Source organism: Rutilus rutilus (genome assembly GCF_951802725.1).
Source record: "Rutilus rutilus genome assembly, chromosome: 12".
NCBI lineage: Eukaryota > Metazoa > Chordata > Actinopteri > Cypriniformes > Leuciscidae > Rutilus > Rutilus rutilus.
The window spans coordinates 14,598,979-14,613,860 of NC_140217.1; the positions used below are offsets into that span (position 1 = coordinate 14,598,979).

Here is a 14,882-nt window from a genome sequence, read left to right on the forward strand (position 1 = left end):
CTAGTGGCCGATTTCTTTCAAAATTCTTACAGACCTCTAGGGGCTTGAGTCGAACATGCCCACTGAGTTTCGTTCTGATTGGCCTCCGTTAACCTTGTCTAATAGGTGCTCAAACTTCATTGGCCGATGGCGGCCATGTTTTTCGAGATACACCAATGTCCTCATAGACATACATGGCACCTTGGACCAAGACACTGCATACCAATTTTCAAGTCAATCGGACAAACGGTCAGGTGGTTATAGCCTGTTTTATGTTTTTTTAATGTTATAGCGCCACCATGTGGCTAATCACCGCGATTTCTTTACTGTGACCTTAGATTGACCTCTTACACATCTGTACCAAGTTTGGTGAAGATAACTCATTTACTTCTGGAGTTATAGCCATTTTAGTAAAACTAGCTCCGCCTCCTTCGAACGTTTTGGCGCCCCTTAGCGACCGTGAATCGAAATTTAAACTTTTTTTTAATAATTATTTATATTCAGAGACCAGAGAACATTTCTGCACTGGTTTGGTTCCGATCGGACAAAAAACCTAGGACTAGTTCGCAAAAGTATGTTTTGGACAAAATCCAAAATGGCGGAAAATTTGCATACCGGAAAGGAAATCCTTGAGGCCTTTTTTGTTCGGCTTGAGCCAAGGATTCCAATGATATAAGACACTTGAGTCTGTGACAAAGGGTTGGTGAGATTTAAGCAAAAATATGCCATTTTTTTGGTTTTTGCACTGTAGCGCCACCTATTGGCCAATCTGGCTCATATTTTGATAACCTCTCCTCGATTTTTGTACTACCATCTGGCAAAGTTTCAAGTCTCTAGCACTTACGGTTTGGGCTGTACGATGCGTTTTAGGGGAAAATAATAATAATAATAATAAAAATCCTTACAATAACAATAGGGTTTCAGCACTTCGTGCTTGAACCCCTAATAATAATTAAAGCTGCAAGCAGCATTTATCGGGGTTCAAGCAATTAAGGCCTTTAAGGCCTTTAAGCATAAAAGCATCAAAAGTTATTAAGATTTATTTAGCAAGCATGTAACTACTGACATAATAGATGAAAAAGACCATTTACCATAGGAAATATATGGTTTTAAAGCTTTTTAACAGTTATAGTGCCACCTTTGGTCCAATCTCCATAAAATTTTGCATGCTTGTTAAGGATGGTATGTCACATATGCTCACCAATTTTTGTGAAGTTCTGAGTTTTTGTTTAGGATTTATAGGCTTTTGATTGTATTTTGCCACGCCCATTTTATAAATGACCCTATTACAGCAATCCAAATGCAAAAGTTCAACTTTTTTTTGATAATTATTGATCTAGAGAGTCCAGAGAATTGTCCTAGACTGGTCTGGTTCCGATCGGGCGAAAAACCTAGGACTAGTTCGCAAAAGTAGGTTTTTAACATATTCATGAATATTTAATGAACTGTTTGATTGACAGCAATGGTTCTAGAGGCAAAGTTGTTCAGCATGAGCAGATCTATCATATGATATGCATTTTGTGACGATAAGTGTAACACCACGTGATTACAGAGCCATAAAACTCGTTAGCGCCAACTAGTGGCCGATTTCTTTCAAAGTTCTTACAGACCTCTAGGGGCTTGAGCCGAACATGCCCACTGAGTTTCATTCTGATCGGCCTCCGTTAACCTTGTCTAATAGGTGCTCAAACTTCATTGGCCGATAGCGGCCATGTTTTTTGAGATACACCAATGTCCTCATAGACATACATGGCACCTTGGACCAAGACACTGCATACCAATTTTCAAGTCAATCGGACTAACGGTCAGGTGGTAATAGCCTGTTTTATGTTTTTTTCATATTATAGCGCCACCATGAGGCCAATCACCGCGATTTTTTTACTGTGACCTCAACTTGAGCTCTTACATATGTGTACCGAGTTTGGTGAAAATATCTCATTTCGTTCACGAGTTATAGCCATTTTTGTATAATTAGCTCCGCCTCCTGCAAACGTTTTGATACTCCTTAGCAACCGTGGATCGAAATTTTACATTTTTTTCGATAATTATTGATCTTCAGACTCCTGTGAATATTTCTGCACTGGTTTGGTTCCGATCGGGCGAAAAACCAGGGACTAGTTCGCAAAAGTAGGTTTTGGACAAAATCCAAAATGGCGGGAAAATTTGCATACCGGAAATGAAATCCTTGAGGCCTTTTTTGTTCGGCTTGACCCAAGGATTCCAAAGATATAAGACACTTGAGTCTGTGACAAAGGGTTGATGAGATTTAAGCAAAAATATGCCATTTTTTTGTTTTTTGCACTGTAGCGCCACCTATTGGCCAATCTAGCTCATATTCTCTGAACCTCTCCTCGATTTTTGTACTACCTTCTGGCCAAGTTTCAAGTCTCTAGCACTTACGGTTTAGGCTGCACGATGCGTTTTACGGCAGAATAATAATAATAATAATAAAAATCAGCACAATTACAATAGGGTTTCAGCATTTCATGCTTGAACCCCTAATAATAAAAATCAGCACAATTACAATAGGGTTTCAGCACTTCGTGCTTGAACCCCTAATAATAAAAATCCTTACAATAACAATAGGGTTTCAGCACTTCGTGCTTGAACCCCTAATAATAATAATTAAAGCTGCAAGCAGCATTTATCGGGGTTCAAGCATTTAAAGCCTTTAAGCACATAAGCATTTAAGACATTAAGTTTTATTTAGAAAGCTTTTAACCACTGAAATAATAGATGGAAAAGTCCATTTACAGCCAATACAGGCAATTTACCATAGGAAATATATGATTTTCAAACCTTTTTAACAGTTATAGCGCCACCTATGGTCCGATCAACATGAAATTTGGCATGCTTGTTTAGAATATTATGGCACATATGCTCACCAATTTTCGTGAAGTTCTGAGTTTTCGTTTAGGATTTATAAGCTTTTGAGTGCATTTTGCCACACCCATTTTCTTTATGACCCAATTATAGCCATACGAAAAATTCAAAAGTTCAACTTTTTTTCGATAATTATTGATCAAGAGAGTCCAGAGAATTGTCCTAGACTGGTCTGGTTCCGATCGGGCGAAAAACCAGGGACTAGTTCGCAAAAGTTGGTTTTTAACATATTCGCAAATAATTAATGAACGATTTGATTGACAGCAATGGTTCTTGAGGCAAAGTTGTTCAGCATGAGCAGATCTATCAAATGATATGCATTTTGTGACAATAAGTGTAACACCACGTGATTACAGAGCCATAAAACTCGTTAGCGCCAACTAGTGGCCGATTTCTTTCAAAATTCTTACAGACCTCTAAGGCCATGAGTTGAACATGCCCATCGAGTTTCGTTCCGATCGGCCTCCGTTAACCTTGTCTAATAGGTGCTCAAACTTCATTGGCCGATGGCGGCCATGTTTTTTGAAGTACACCAATGTCCTCATAGACATACATGACACCTTGGGCCAAGACACTGCATACCAATTTTCAAGTCAATCGGACTAACGGTCACATGGTCATAGCCATTTTCATGTTTTTTTCATGTTATAGCGCCACCTAGTGATCAATCGTCGCGATTTTTTTACTGTGACCCCAGATTGAACTCATACACATGTGCACCAAGTTTGGTGAAGATATCTCATTTCCTTCTCGAGTTATAGCAATTTTAGTAAAATAGGCTCCTCCCACAACATTAATTTATCACCCCCTGGCGATCAGGAATCGAAATTTCGACTTTTTTTCGATAATTATTGATATTCAGACTCCAGAGAACATTTCTGCACTGGTTTGGATCCAATTGGATAAAAAAACCTAGGACTAGTTCGCAAAAGTAGGTTTTTGACTAAATTCAAAATGGCGGACAATTTCCATTAAAAAAATGAAATCGGAGATATACGTTTTGACCTTTAGGTTTCCAGCTTTCCAGTGATATAAGACACTTGAGTCTACGTCATAGGGTCTAGGAGTTATGAGCAGTTTCGCGCTTTTGGTTGCTATAGCGCCACCTATGGGCCAATCGGGGTCATATTCTCTGAACCTCTCCTCGATTTTTGTACTACCATCTGGCAAAGTTTCAAGGTTCCAGCTCTTACGGTTTGGGCTGCACGATGCGTTTTACGGCGGAAGAATAATAATAATAATAATAATTAAAGCTGCAAGCAGCATTTATCGGGGTTCAAGCATTTAAGGCCTTTAAGCACATAAGCATTTAAGACATTAAGATTTATTTAGAAAGCTTTTAACCACTGAAATAATAGATGGAAAAGTCCATTTACAGCCAATACAGGCAAGCTTTTTAACAGTTATAGCGCCACCTATCGTCCGATCTTCATGAAATTTTACATGCTTGTTTAGAATGTTATGGCACATATGCTCACCAATTTTCGTGAAGTTCTGAGTTTTCGTTTAGGATTTATAAGCTTTTGAGTGCATTTTGCCACGCCCATTTTCTTTATGACCCAATATACCCATGCGAAAAATGCTAAAGTTCAACTTTTTTTTGATAATTATTTATCTAGAGAGTCCATAGAATTGTCCTAGACTTGTTTGGTTCCGATCGGGCGAAAAACCTAGGACTAGTTCGCAAAAGTAGGTTTTTAACATAATTATAAATATTTAATGAACGGTTTGATTGACAGCAATAGTTCTTGAGGCAAAGTTGTTCAGCATGAGCAGATCTATCAAATGATATGCATTTTGTGACAATAAGTGTAACACCACGTGATTACAGAGCCATTAAACTCGTTAGCGCCAACTAGTGGCCGATTTCTTTAAAAATTCTTACAGACCTCTAGGGGCTTGAGCCGAACATGCCCACTGAGTTTCGTTCTGATTGGCCTCCGTTAACCTTGTCTAATAGGTGCTCAAACTTCATTGGCCGATGGCGGCCATGTTTTTCGAGATACACCAATGTCCTCATAGACATACATGGCACCTTGGACCAAGACACTGCATACCAATTTTCAAGTCAATCGGACAAACGGTCAGGTGGTTATAGCCTGTTTTATGTTTTTTTAATGTTATAGCGCCACCATGTGGCTAATCACCGCGATTTCTTTACTGTGACCTTAGATTGACCTCTTACACATGTGTACCAAGTTTGGTGAAGATAACTCATTTACTTCTGGAGTTATAGCCATTTTAGTAAAACTAGCTCCGCCTCCTTCGAACGTTTTGGCGCCCCTTAGCGACCGTGAATCGAAATTTAAACTTTTTTTTAATAATTATTTATATTCAGACTCCAGAGAACATTTCTGCACTGGTTTAGTTCCGATCGGACAAAAAACCTAGGACTAGTTCGCAAAAGTAGGTTTTGGACAAAATCCAAAATGGCGGAAAATTTGCATACCGGAAAGGAAATCTTTGAGGCCTTTTTTGTTCGGCTTGAGCCAAGGATTCCAATGATATAAGACACTTGAGTCTGTGACAAAGGGTTGGTGAGATTTAAGCAAAAATATGCCATTTTTTTGGTTTTTGCACTGTAGCGCCACCTATAGGCCAATCTGGCTCATATTCTCTGAACCTCTCCTCGATTTTTGTACTACCATCTGGCAAAGTTTCAAGTCTCTAGCACTTACGGTTTGGGCTGTACGATGCGTTTTAGGGGAAAATAATAATAATAATAATAAAAATCCTTACAATAACAATAGGGTTTCAGCACTTCGTGCTTGAACCCCTAATAATTAAAGCTGCAAGCAGCATTTATCGGGGTTCAAGCAGTTAAGGCCTTTAAGGCCTTTAAGCACACAAGCATCAAAAGACATTAAGTTTTATTTAGCAGGCATTTAACAATTGACATAATAGACGGAAAAGACCATTTACAGCCAATACAGGCAGTTTACCATGGGAAATATATGGTTTTAAAGCTTTTTAACAGTTATAGCGCCACCTTTGGTCCGATCTCCATAAAATTTGGCATGCTTGTTAATGATGTTATGTCACATATGCTCACCAATTTTTGTGAAGTTCTGAGTTTTCATTTATGATTTATAGGCATTTTAGTGTATTTTGCCACGCCCCTTTTGTAAATTACCCTGTTACAGCCAGGCAAATGCAAAAGTTCAACTTTTTTTCGATAATTATTTATCTAGAGAGTCCAGAGAATTGTCCTAGACTGGTCTGGTTCCGATCGGGCGAAAAACCAGGGACTAGTTCGCAAAAGTAGGTTTTTAACATATTCATGAATATTTAATGAACGGTTTGATTGATAGCAATGGTTCTTGAGGCAAAGTTGTTCAGCATGAGGAGATCTATCAAATGATATGCATTTTGTGACAATAAGTGTAACACCACGTGATTACAGAGCCTTAAAACTCGTTAGCGCCAACTAGTGGCCGATTTCTTTCAAAATTGTTACAGACCTCTAGGGGCTTGAGCCGAACATGCCCACCGAGTTTCGCTCCGATCGGACTTCGTTAACGGTGCTCAAAACTCATTGGCCAATGGCGGCCATGTTTTTCGAGATACGCCAATATCCTTTTACACATACATGGCCACTTGGGCCAAGACACTGCATACCAAATTTCAAGTCATTCGGAAAAACGGTCAGGTGTCTATACGTTTTTTTTTTTTTATAGCGCCACCATGTGGCCAATCGACGCAATTTTTTTTACTGTGACCTCAGAGTGGCCTCTTACACATGTGTACCAAGTTTGGTGAAGTTTACTTAATTACTTCTTGAGTTATAGCCATTTTAGTAAAATAGGCTCCTCCCACAACGTTAATTTTGCACCCCCTAGGTACCATGAATCGAAATTTCAACGTTTTTTCGATAATTATTGATCTTCAGACTCCAGAGAACAATTCTGCACTGGTTTGGTTCCGATCGGACAAAAAACCAGGGACTAGTTCGCAAAAGTAGGTTTTTGACAAAATTCAAAATTGCGGAAAAATTTGCATACCGGAAATGAAATCGGAGATATACATTTTGTTTGCCATGAGGTCTTGATTACATGGATATAAGACACTTGAGTCTACGACATACAGTCTAGGAGTTATGAGCAGTTTCGCGCTTTTGGTTGCTGTAGCGCCACCTATGGGCCGATTTGGCTAAGTCCGTGTATCTGAGTAGCGAGCAATACTACTACCATTTGACCAAGTATCACGTCTCTAGGCCTTACGGTTTTGGCTGCACGATGCGTTTTAGGGAAGAATAATAATAATAATTAAAGCTGCAAGCAGCATTTATCGGGGTTCAAGCATTTAAGGCCTTTAAGCACATAAGCATTTAAGACATTAAAATTTATTTAGAAATCTTTTAACCACTGAAATAATAGATGGAAAAGTCAATTTACAGCCAATACAGGCATTTTACCATAGGAAATACATGGTTTTAAAGCTTTTTAACAGTTATAGCGCCACCTATCATCCGATGTCCATAACATTGTTCATGCTTGTTAATGATGTTATTGTACATATGCTCACCAATTTTTGTGAAGTTCTGAGTTTTCATTTAGGATTTATAGGCTTTTTAGTGTATTTTGCCACGCCCATTTTCTAAATGACCCTGTTACAGCCACCCAAATGTAAAAGTTCAACTTTTTTTTGATAATTATTGATCTAGAGAGTCCAGAGAATTGTCCTAGACTGGTTTGGTTCTGATCGGGCGAAAAACCTAGGACTAGTTCGCAAAAGTAGGTTTTTAACATATTCATGAATATTTAATGAACTGTTTGATTGACAGCAATAGTTCTTGAGGCAAAGTTGTTCAAGATGAGGAGGTCTATCAAATGATATGCATTTTGTGACAATAAGTGTAACACCACGTGATTACAGAGCCATAAAACTCGTTAGCGCCAACTAGTGGCCGATTTCTTTCAAAATTCTTACAGACCTCTAGGGCCATGAGTCGAATATGCCCATCGAGTTTCGTTCCGATTGGCCTCCGTTAACCTTGTCTAATAGGTGCTCAAACTTCATTGGCCGATGGCGGCCATGTTTTTCAAGATACGCCAATGTCCTCATACACATACATGGCACCTTGGACCAAGACACTGCATACCAATTTTCAAGTCAATCGGACTAACGGTCAGGTGGTTATAGCCTGTTTTATGTTTTTGTCATGTTATAGCGCCACCATGTGGCCAATCGCCGCGATTTTTTTACTGTGACCTCAGATTGACCTCTTACACATGTGTACCGAGTTTGGTGAAGATACCTGATTTACTTCTGGAGTTATAGCCATTTTAGTAAAATAGGCTCCGCCTTCTTCGAACGTTTTGGCGCCCCTTAGTGACCGTGAATCGAAATTTCAACTTTTTTTCAATAATTATTGATATTCAGACTCCAGACAACATTTCTGCACTGGTTTGGTTCCGATCGGGCGAAAAACCTAGGACTAGTTCGCAAAAGTAGGTTTTGGACAAAATCCAAAATGGCGGAAAAATTTGCATACCGGAAATGAAATCCTTGAGGCCAATTTTGTTTGGCTTCTCCCAAGGATTCCAATGATATAAGACACTTGAGTCTGTGACAAACGGTTAATGAGATTTAAGCAAAAATGTGCAATTTTTTTGTTTTTTGCGCTGTAGCGCCACCTATTGGCCAATCTGGGTCATATTCTCTGAACCTCTCCTCGATTTTTGTACTACCTTCTGGCCAAGTTTCAAGTCTCTAGCACTTACGGTTTGGGCTGCACGATGCGTTTTAGCGGAGAAGAAAAATAATAATAATAAAAATCCTTACAATTACAATAGGGTTTCAGCATTTCATGCTTGAACCCCTAATTAAAGCTGCAAGCAGCATTTATCGGGGTTCAAGCAATTAAGGCCTTTAAGGCCTTTAAGCATAAAAGCATCAAAAGTTATTAAGATTTATCTAGCAAGCATGTAACTACTGACATAATAGATGAAAAAGACCATAGGAAATATATGGTTTTAAAGCTTTTTAACAGTTATAGCGCCACCTTTGGTCCGATCTCCATACAATTTGGCATGCTTGTTAATGATGTTATTTCACATATGTTCACCAATTTTTGTGAAGTTCTGAGTTTTTATTTATGATTTATAGTTTTTTTTATTTATTTTGCCGCGCCCATTTTATAAATGACCCTATTACAGCCATCCAAATGCAAAAGTTCAACTTTTTTTTGATAATTATTGATCTAGAGAGTCCAGAGAATTGTCCTAGACTGGTCTGGTTCCGATCGGGCGAAAAACCAGGGACTAGTTCGCAAAAGTAGGTTTTTAACATAATTACGAATATTTAATGAACGGTTTGATTGACAGCAATAGTTCTTGAGGCAAAGTTGTTCAGCATGAGCAGATCTATCAAATGATATGCATTTTGTGACAATAAGTGTAACACCACGTGATTACAGAGCCATTAAACTCGTTAGCGCCAACTAGTGGCCGATTTCTTTCAAAATTCTTACAGACCTCTAGGGGCTTGAGCCGAACATGCCCACTGAGTTTCGTTCTGATTGGCCTCCGTTAACCTTGTCTAATAGGTGCTCAAACTTCATTGGCCGATGGCGGCCATGTTTTTCGAGATACACCAATGTCCTCATAGACATACATGGCACCTTGGACCAAGACACTGCATACCAATTTTCAAGTCAATCGGACAAACGGTCAGGTGGTTATAGCCTGTTTTATGTTTTTTTAATGTTATAGCGCCACCATGTGGCTAATCACCGCGATTTCTTTACTGTGACCTTAGATTGACCTCTTACACATGTGTACCAAGTTTGGTGAAGATAACTCATTTACTTCTGGAGTTATAGCCATTTTAGTAAAACTAGCTCCGCCTCCTTCGAACGTTTTGGCGCCCCTTAGCGACCGTGAATCAAAATTTAAACTTTTTTTTAATAATTATTGATATTCAGACTCCAGAGAACATTTCTGCACTTGTTTGGTTCCGATCGGACAAAAAACCTAGGACTAGTTCGCAAAAGTAGGTTTTGGACAAAATCCAAAATGGCGGAAAATTTGCATACCGGAAAGGAAATCCTTGAGGCCTTTTTTGTTCGGCTTGAGCCAAGGATTCCAATGATATAAGACACTTGAGTCTGTGACAAAGGGTTGGTGAGATTTAAGCAAAAATATGCCATTTTTTTGGTTTTTGCACTGTAGCGCCACCTATTGGCCAATCTGGCTCATATTTTGATAACCTCTCCTCGATTTTTGTACTACCATATGGCAAAGTTTCAAGTCTCTAGCACTTACGGTTTGGGCTGCACGATGCGTTTTACGGCAGAAGAAAAATAATAATAATAAAAATCCTTACAATTACAATAGGGTTTCAGCACTTCGTGCTTGAACCCCTAAAAATCCTTACAATTACAATAGGGTTTCAGCATTTCATGCTTGAACCCCTAATAATAATAATTAAAGCTGCAAGCAGCATTTATCGGGGTTCAAGCATTTAAGGCCTTTAAGCACATAAGCATTTAAGACATTAAATTTTATTTAGAAAGCTTTTAACCACTGAAATAATAGATGGAAAAGTCCATTTACAGCCAATACAGGCAATTTACCATAGGAAATATATGGTTTTCAAAGGTTTTTGACAGTTATAGCGCCAGCTATTGTCCGATCTCCATGAAATTTTGCACGCTTGTTTAAAATGTTATGGCACATATGCTCACCAATTTTTGTGAAGTTCTGAGTTTTCGTTTAGGATTTATAGGCTTTTGAGTGTATTTTGCCACGCCCCTTTTCTTTATGACCCAATTATAGCCATATGAAAAATACAAAAGTTCAACTTTTTTTCGATAATTATTGATCTAGAGAGTCCATAGAATTGTCCTAGACTGGTCTGGTTCTGATCGGGCAAAAAACCTAGGACTAGTTCGCAAAAGTAGGTTTTTAACATAATTACGAATATTTAATGAACGGTTTGATTGACAGCAATAGTTCTTGAGGCAAAGTTGTTCAGCATGAGCAGATCTATCAAATGATATGCATTTTGTGACAATAAGTGTAACACCACGTGATTACAGAGCCATTAAACTTGTTAGCGCCAACTAGTGGCCGATTTCTTTCAAAATTCTTACAGACCTCTAGGGGCTTGAGCCGACCATGCCCACTGAGTTTCGTTCTGATTGGCCTCCGTTAACCTTGTCTAATAGGTGCTCAAACTTCATTGGCCGATGGCGGCCATGTTTTTCGAGATACACCAATGTCCTCATAGACATACATGGCACCTTGGACCAAGACACTGCATACCAATTTTCAAGTCAATCGGACAAACGGTCAGGTGGTTATAGACTGTTTTATGTTTTTTTAATGTTATAGCGCCACCATGTGGCTAATCACCGCGATTTCTTTACTGTGACCTTAGATTGACCTCTTACACATGTGTACCAAGTTTGGTGAAGATAACTCATTTACTTCTGGAGTTATAGCCATTTTAGTAAAACAAGCTCCGCCTCCTTCAAACGTTTTGGCGCCCCTTAGCGACCGTGAATCGAAATTTAAACTTTTTTTTAATAATTATTTATAATCAGACTCCAGAGAACATTTCTGCACTGGTTTGGTTCCGATCGGACAAAAAACCTAGGACTAGTTCGCAAAAGTAGGTTTTGGACAAAATCCAAAATGGCGGAAAATTTGCATACCGGAAAGGAAATCCTTGAGGCCTTTTTTGTTCGGCTTGAGCCAAGGATTCCAATGATATAAGACACTTGAGTCTGTGACAAAGGGTTGGTGAGATTTAAGCAAAAATATGCCATTTTTTTGGTTTTTGCACTGTAGCGCCACCTATTGGCCAATCTGGCTCATATTCTCTGAACCTCTCCTCGATTTTTGTACTACCATCTGGCAAAGTTTCAAGTCTCTAGCACTTACGGTTTGGGCTGTACGATGCGTTTTAGGGGAAAATAATAATAATAATTAAAGCTGCAAGCAGCATTTATCGGGGTTCAAGCTATTAAGGCCTTTAAGGGTTTTTAAGCACAAAAGCATCAAAAGTTATCAGGTTTTATTTAGCAAGCATGTAACCACTGACATAATAGATGGAAAAGACCATTTACAGCCAATACAGGCAATGTACCATAGGAAATATATTGTTTTAAAGCTTTTTAACAGTTATAGCGCCACCTATGGTCCGATCTCCATAAAATTTGGCATGCTTGTTAATGATGTTATGTCACATATGCTCACCAATTTTTGTGAAGTTCTGAGTTTTCATTTAGGATTTATAGGATTTTTAATGTATTTTGCCACGCCCATTTTATAAATGACCCTATTACAGCCATCCAAATGCAAAAGTTCAACTTTTTTTCGATAATTATTGATCTAGAGAGTCCAGAGAATTGTCCTAGACTGGTCTGGTTCCGATCGGGCGAAAAACCTAGGACTAGTTCGCAAAAGTAGGTTTTTAACATGTTCGCGAATATTTAATGAACGGTTTGATTGACAGCAATGGTTCTTGAGGCAAAGTTGTTCAGCATGAGCAGATCTATCAAATGATATGCATATTGTGTGGATGAGTGTAACACCACGTGATTACAGAGCCATAAAACTCGTTAGCGCCAACTAGTGGCCGATTTCTTTCAAAATTCTTACAGACCTCTAGGGCCATGAGAGGAACATGCCCATCGAGTTTCGTTCCGATCGGCCTCCGTTAACCTTGTCTAATAGGTGCTCAACTTCATTGGCCAATGGCGGCCATGTTTTTTGAGATACGCCAATTTCCTCATAGACATATATGGCACCTTGGGCCAAGACACTGCATACCAATTTTCAAGTCAATCGGACTAACGGTCAGGTGGTTATAGCCCTTTTCATTTTTTTTCCATGTTATAGCGCCACCTATTGTTCAATCGTCGCGATTTTTTTACTGTGACCCCAGACTGAACCCATACACATGTGTACCGAGTTTGGTTAAGCTATCTCATTTACTTTTTGAGTTATAGCCATTTTAGTAAAATAGGCTCCTCCCACAATGTTTATTTTATGCCCCCTAGCGACCATGAATCGAAATTTCGAATTTTTTTTGATAATTATTGATTGTCAGACTCCATAGAACATTTCTGCACTGGTTTGGTTCCGATCGGACAAAAAACCTAGGACTAATTAGCAAAAGTAGTTTTTTGACAAAATTCAAAATGGCGGAAAAATTTCCATACCGGAAATGAAATCGGAGATATACGTTTTGTTCATCACGTTTCCAGCTTTCCAATGATATACGACACTTGAGTCTACGACATACGGTCTAGGAGTTATGAGCAGTTTCGCGCTTTTGGTTGTTATAGCGCCACCTATGGGCCAATCGGGGTCATAATCTCTGAACCTTTCCTCGATTTTTGTACTACCATCTGGCAAAGTTTCAAGTCTCCAGCCCTTACGGTTTGGGCTGCACGATGCGTTTTACGGCAGAAGAATAATAATAATAATTAAAGCTGCAAGCAGCATTTAGCGGGGTTCAAGCATTTAGGGTCTTTAAGCACATAAGGCAGTTTAGTGAGTTGTCTGAGTTTTTGTTTAGGATTTACAGGCTTTTGAGTGTTTTTTGCCATACCCATTTTCTAAATGATCCTGTTATGGCTACCCAATGGATAAAGTTAAAAAAATGTTATATAATTAATAATCTAGAGCTTCCAGAGAATTGTACTGCACTGGTATATTTCCGATCGTGCGAAAAACCTAGGACTAGTTCGCAAAAGTAGGTTTTTAACATAATCGCAAGTATTTAATGAACAAATTGATTGACAGCAGTAGTTCTTGAGGCAAAGTTGTTCAGTATGAGGAGATCTATCAAATGATATGCATCACATGATTACATAGCCGTAAAACCTGTTAGCATCAACTAGTGGCTGATTTTTCAAAATTCTTACAGACCTCTAGGGCCACGAGTCGAACATGCCCATCGAGTTTCGTTCTGATCGGCCTCCGTTAAGAGCAAACTAACAGCTTTGAATTAAAATGGTGAGGTATCCTGTTGTAAACATCAACCATGCCTGTTGACAGTTCTCTTTTGTGGGAAGGGAATGAAAAGTTCTCAAATCCGCAGCACAGCACATAACATTTATATCCATGATCTGCCATTTTCACTATTGTCCTTGCTTGCTTCTTCACAATACCTGCAGATCTTCTGATGATTCAGCTGTGCAGGTCCACATTAACACTGCCTGGCCTAGAACATGGACTGGAAAATGCAAATTTGGGGGGTATAAATATTAATGATCCTGACTCCAACGTCACAGTCGGTGTTATGGTGGGATTCACTCATTTTTCAGCGGTCTTTTGCAAACAGGAGATTTACACATGAAGGAGGAAACAATGGTGTTTGAGGCTCACGGTATGTCAGTTCCATGTCCAGAACTCTTATCATTCAACTATGCCAAGATAAATACAGTTTTCAATTGTATGGCACCTTTAAAATAGATGATTAGTAATATAATGCTTACTTGGAGTCTGAAATGGCTTTAACAAAAGAAGAAAAATATTCTTAGATTTCTGTTCATTCTAATCATGTACAAATAAAGTAGCACAGTAAGATTACATTTATTTGAATGCATTAGTGAGTGTGTGATTGTGCTGTGTGTGCAGCGTGTCAATACTAAAAGTGAAGGTGTAGTTGATATCTTTGGTGATAATATCTGTAGTAATCATAAAAAAACTATTAAGAAATAAAGAATTAAAATTACAAATAATATTCTATTAAGATATGAGTTACAATAACATGATTTGCAATAGTAATAATATCAATAATATATGCACAATACACACAGATTAGACTATCAGGTCTGTGTTTTACAAAAACATTAGTATTGCAGCCAATGTGAGTCTGTGGGATTTATAAACAGACAAAATATGATTTGAAATGTTATTTTAATGATTTTATTAAGTTTAAATAATATTTCAAATGGAAAAAAAATGAAATATAATATTTTAGTGAGCAGAATGAACCAATGAGTGTTCTTCATCTGGTGGTTAAAATGTAAATGAAAACAATAATACTTAATACACTAACCA

At 38.4% G+C, this 14,882-nt stretch overlaps 1 long non-coding RNA gene across 1 annotated transcript in view; it reads left to right on the top strand.

The window, feature by feature from the left end:
* Positions 1–14,882, top strand: part of LOC311300499 — a 65,512-nt gene that overhangs the window by 30,890 nt on the left and 19,740 nt on the right. The window contains exon 2 of the long non-coding RNA XR_014629336.1: positions 896–982. This is a non-coding gene — a long non-coding RNA (uncharacterized lncRNA). The remainder of the gene's footprint in view (positions 1–895; positions 983–14,882) is intronic.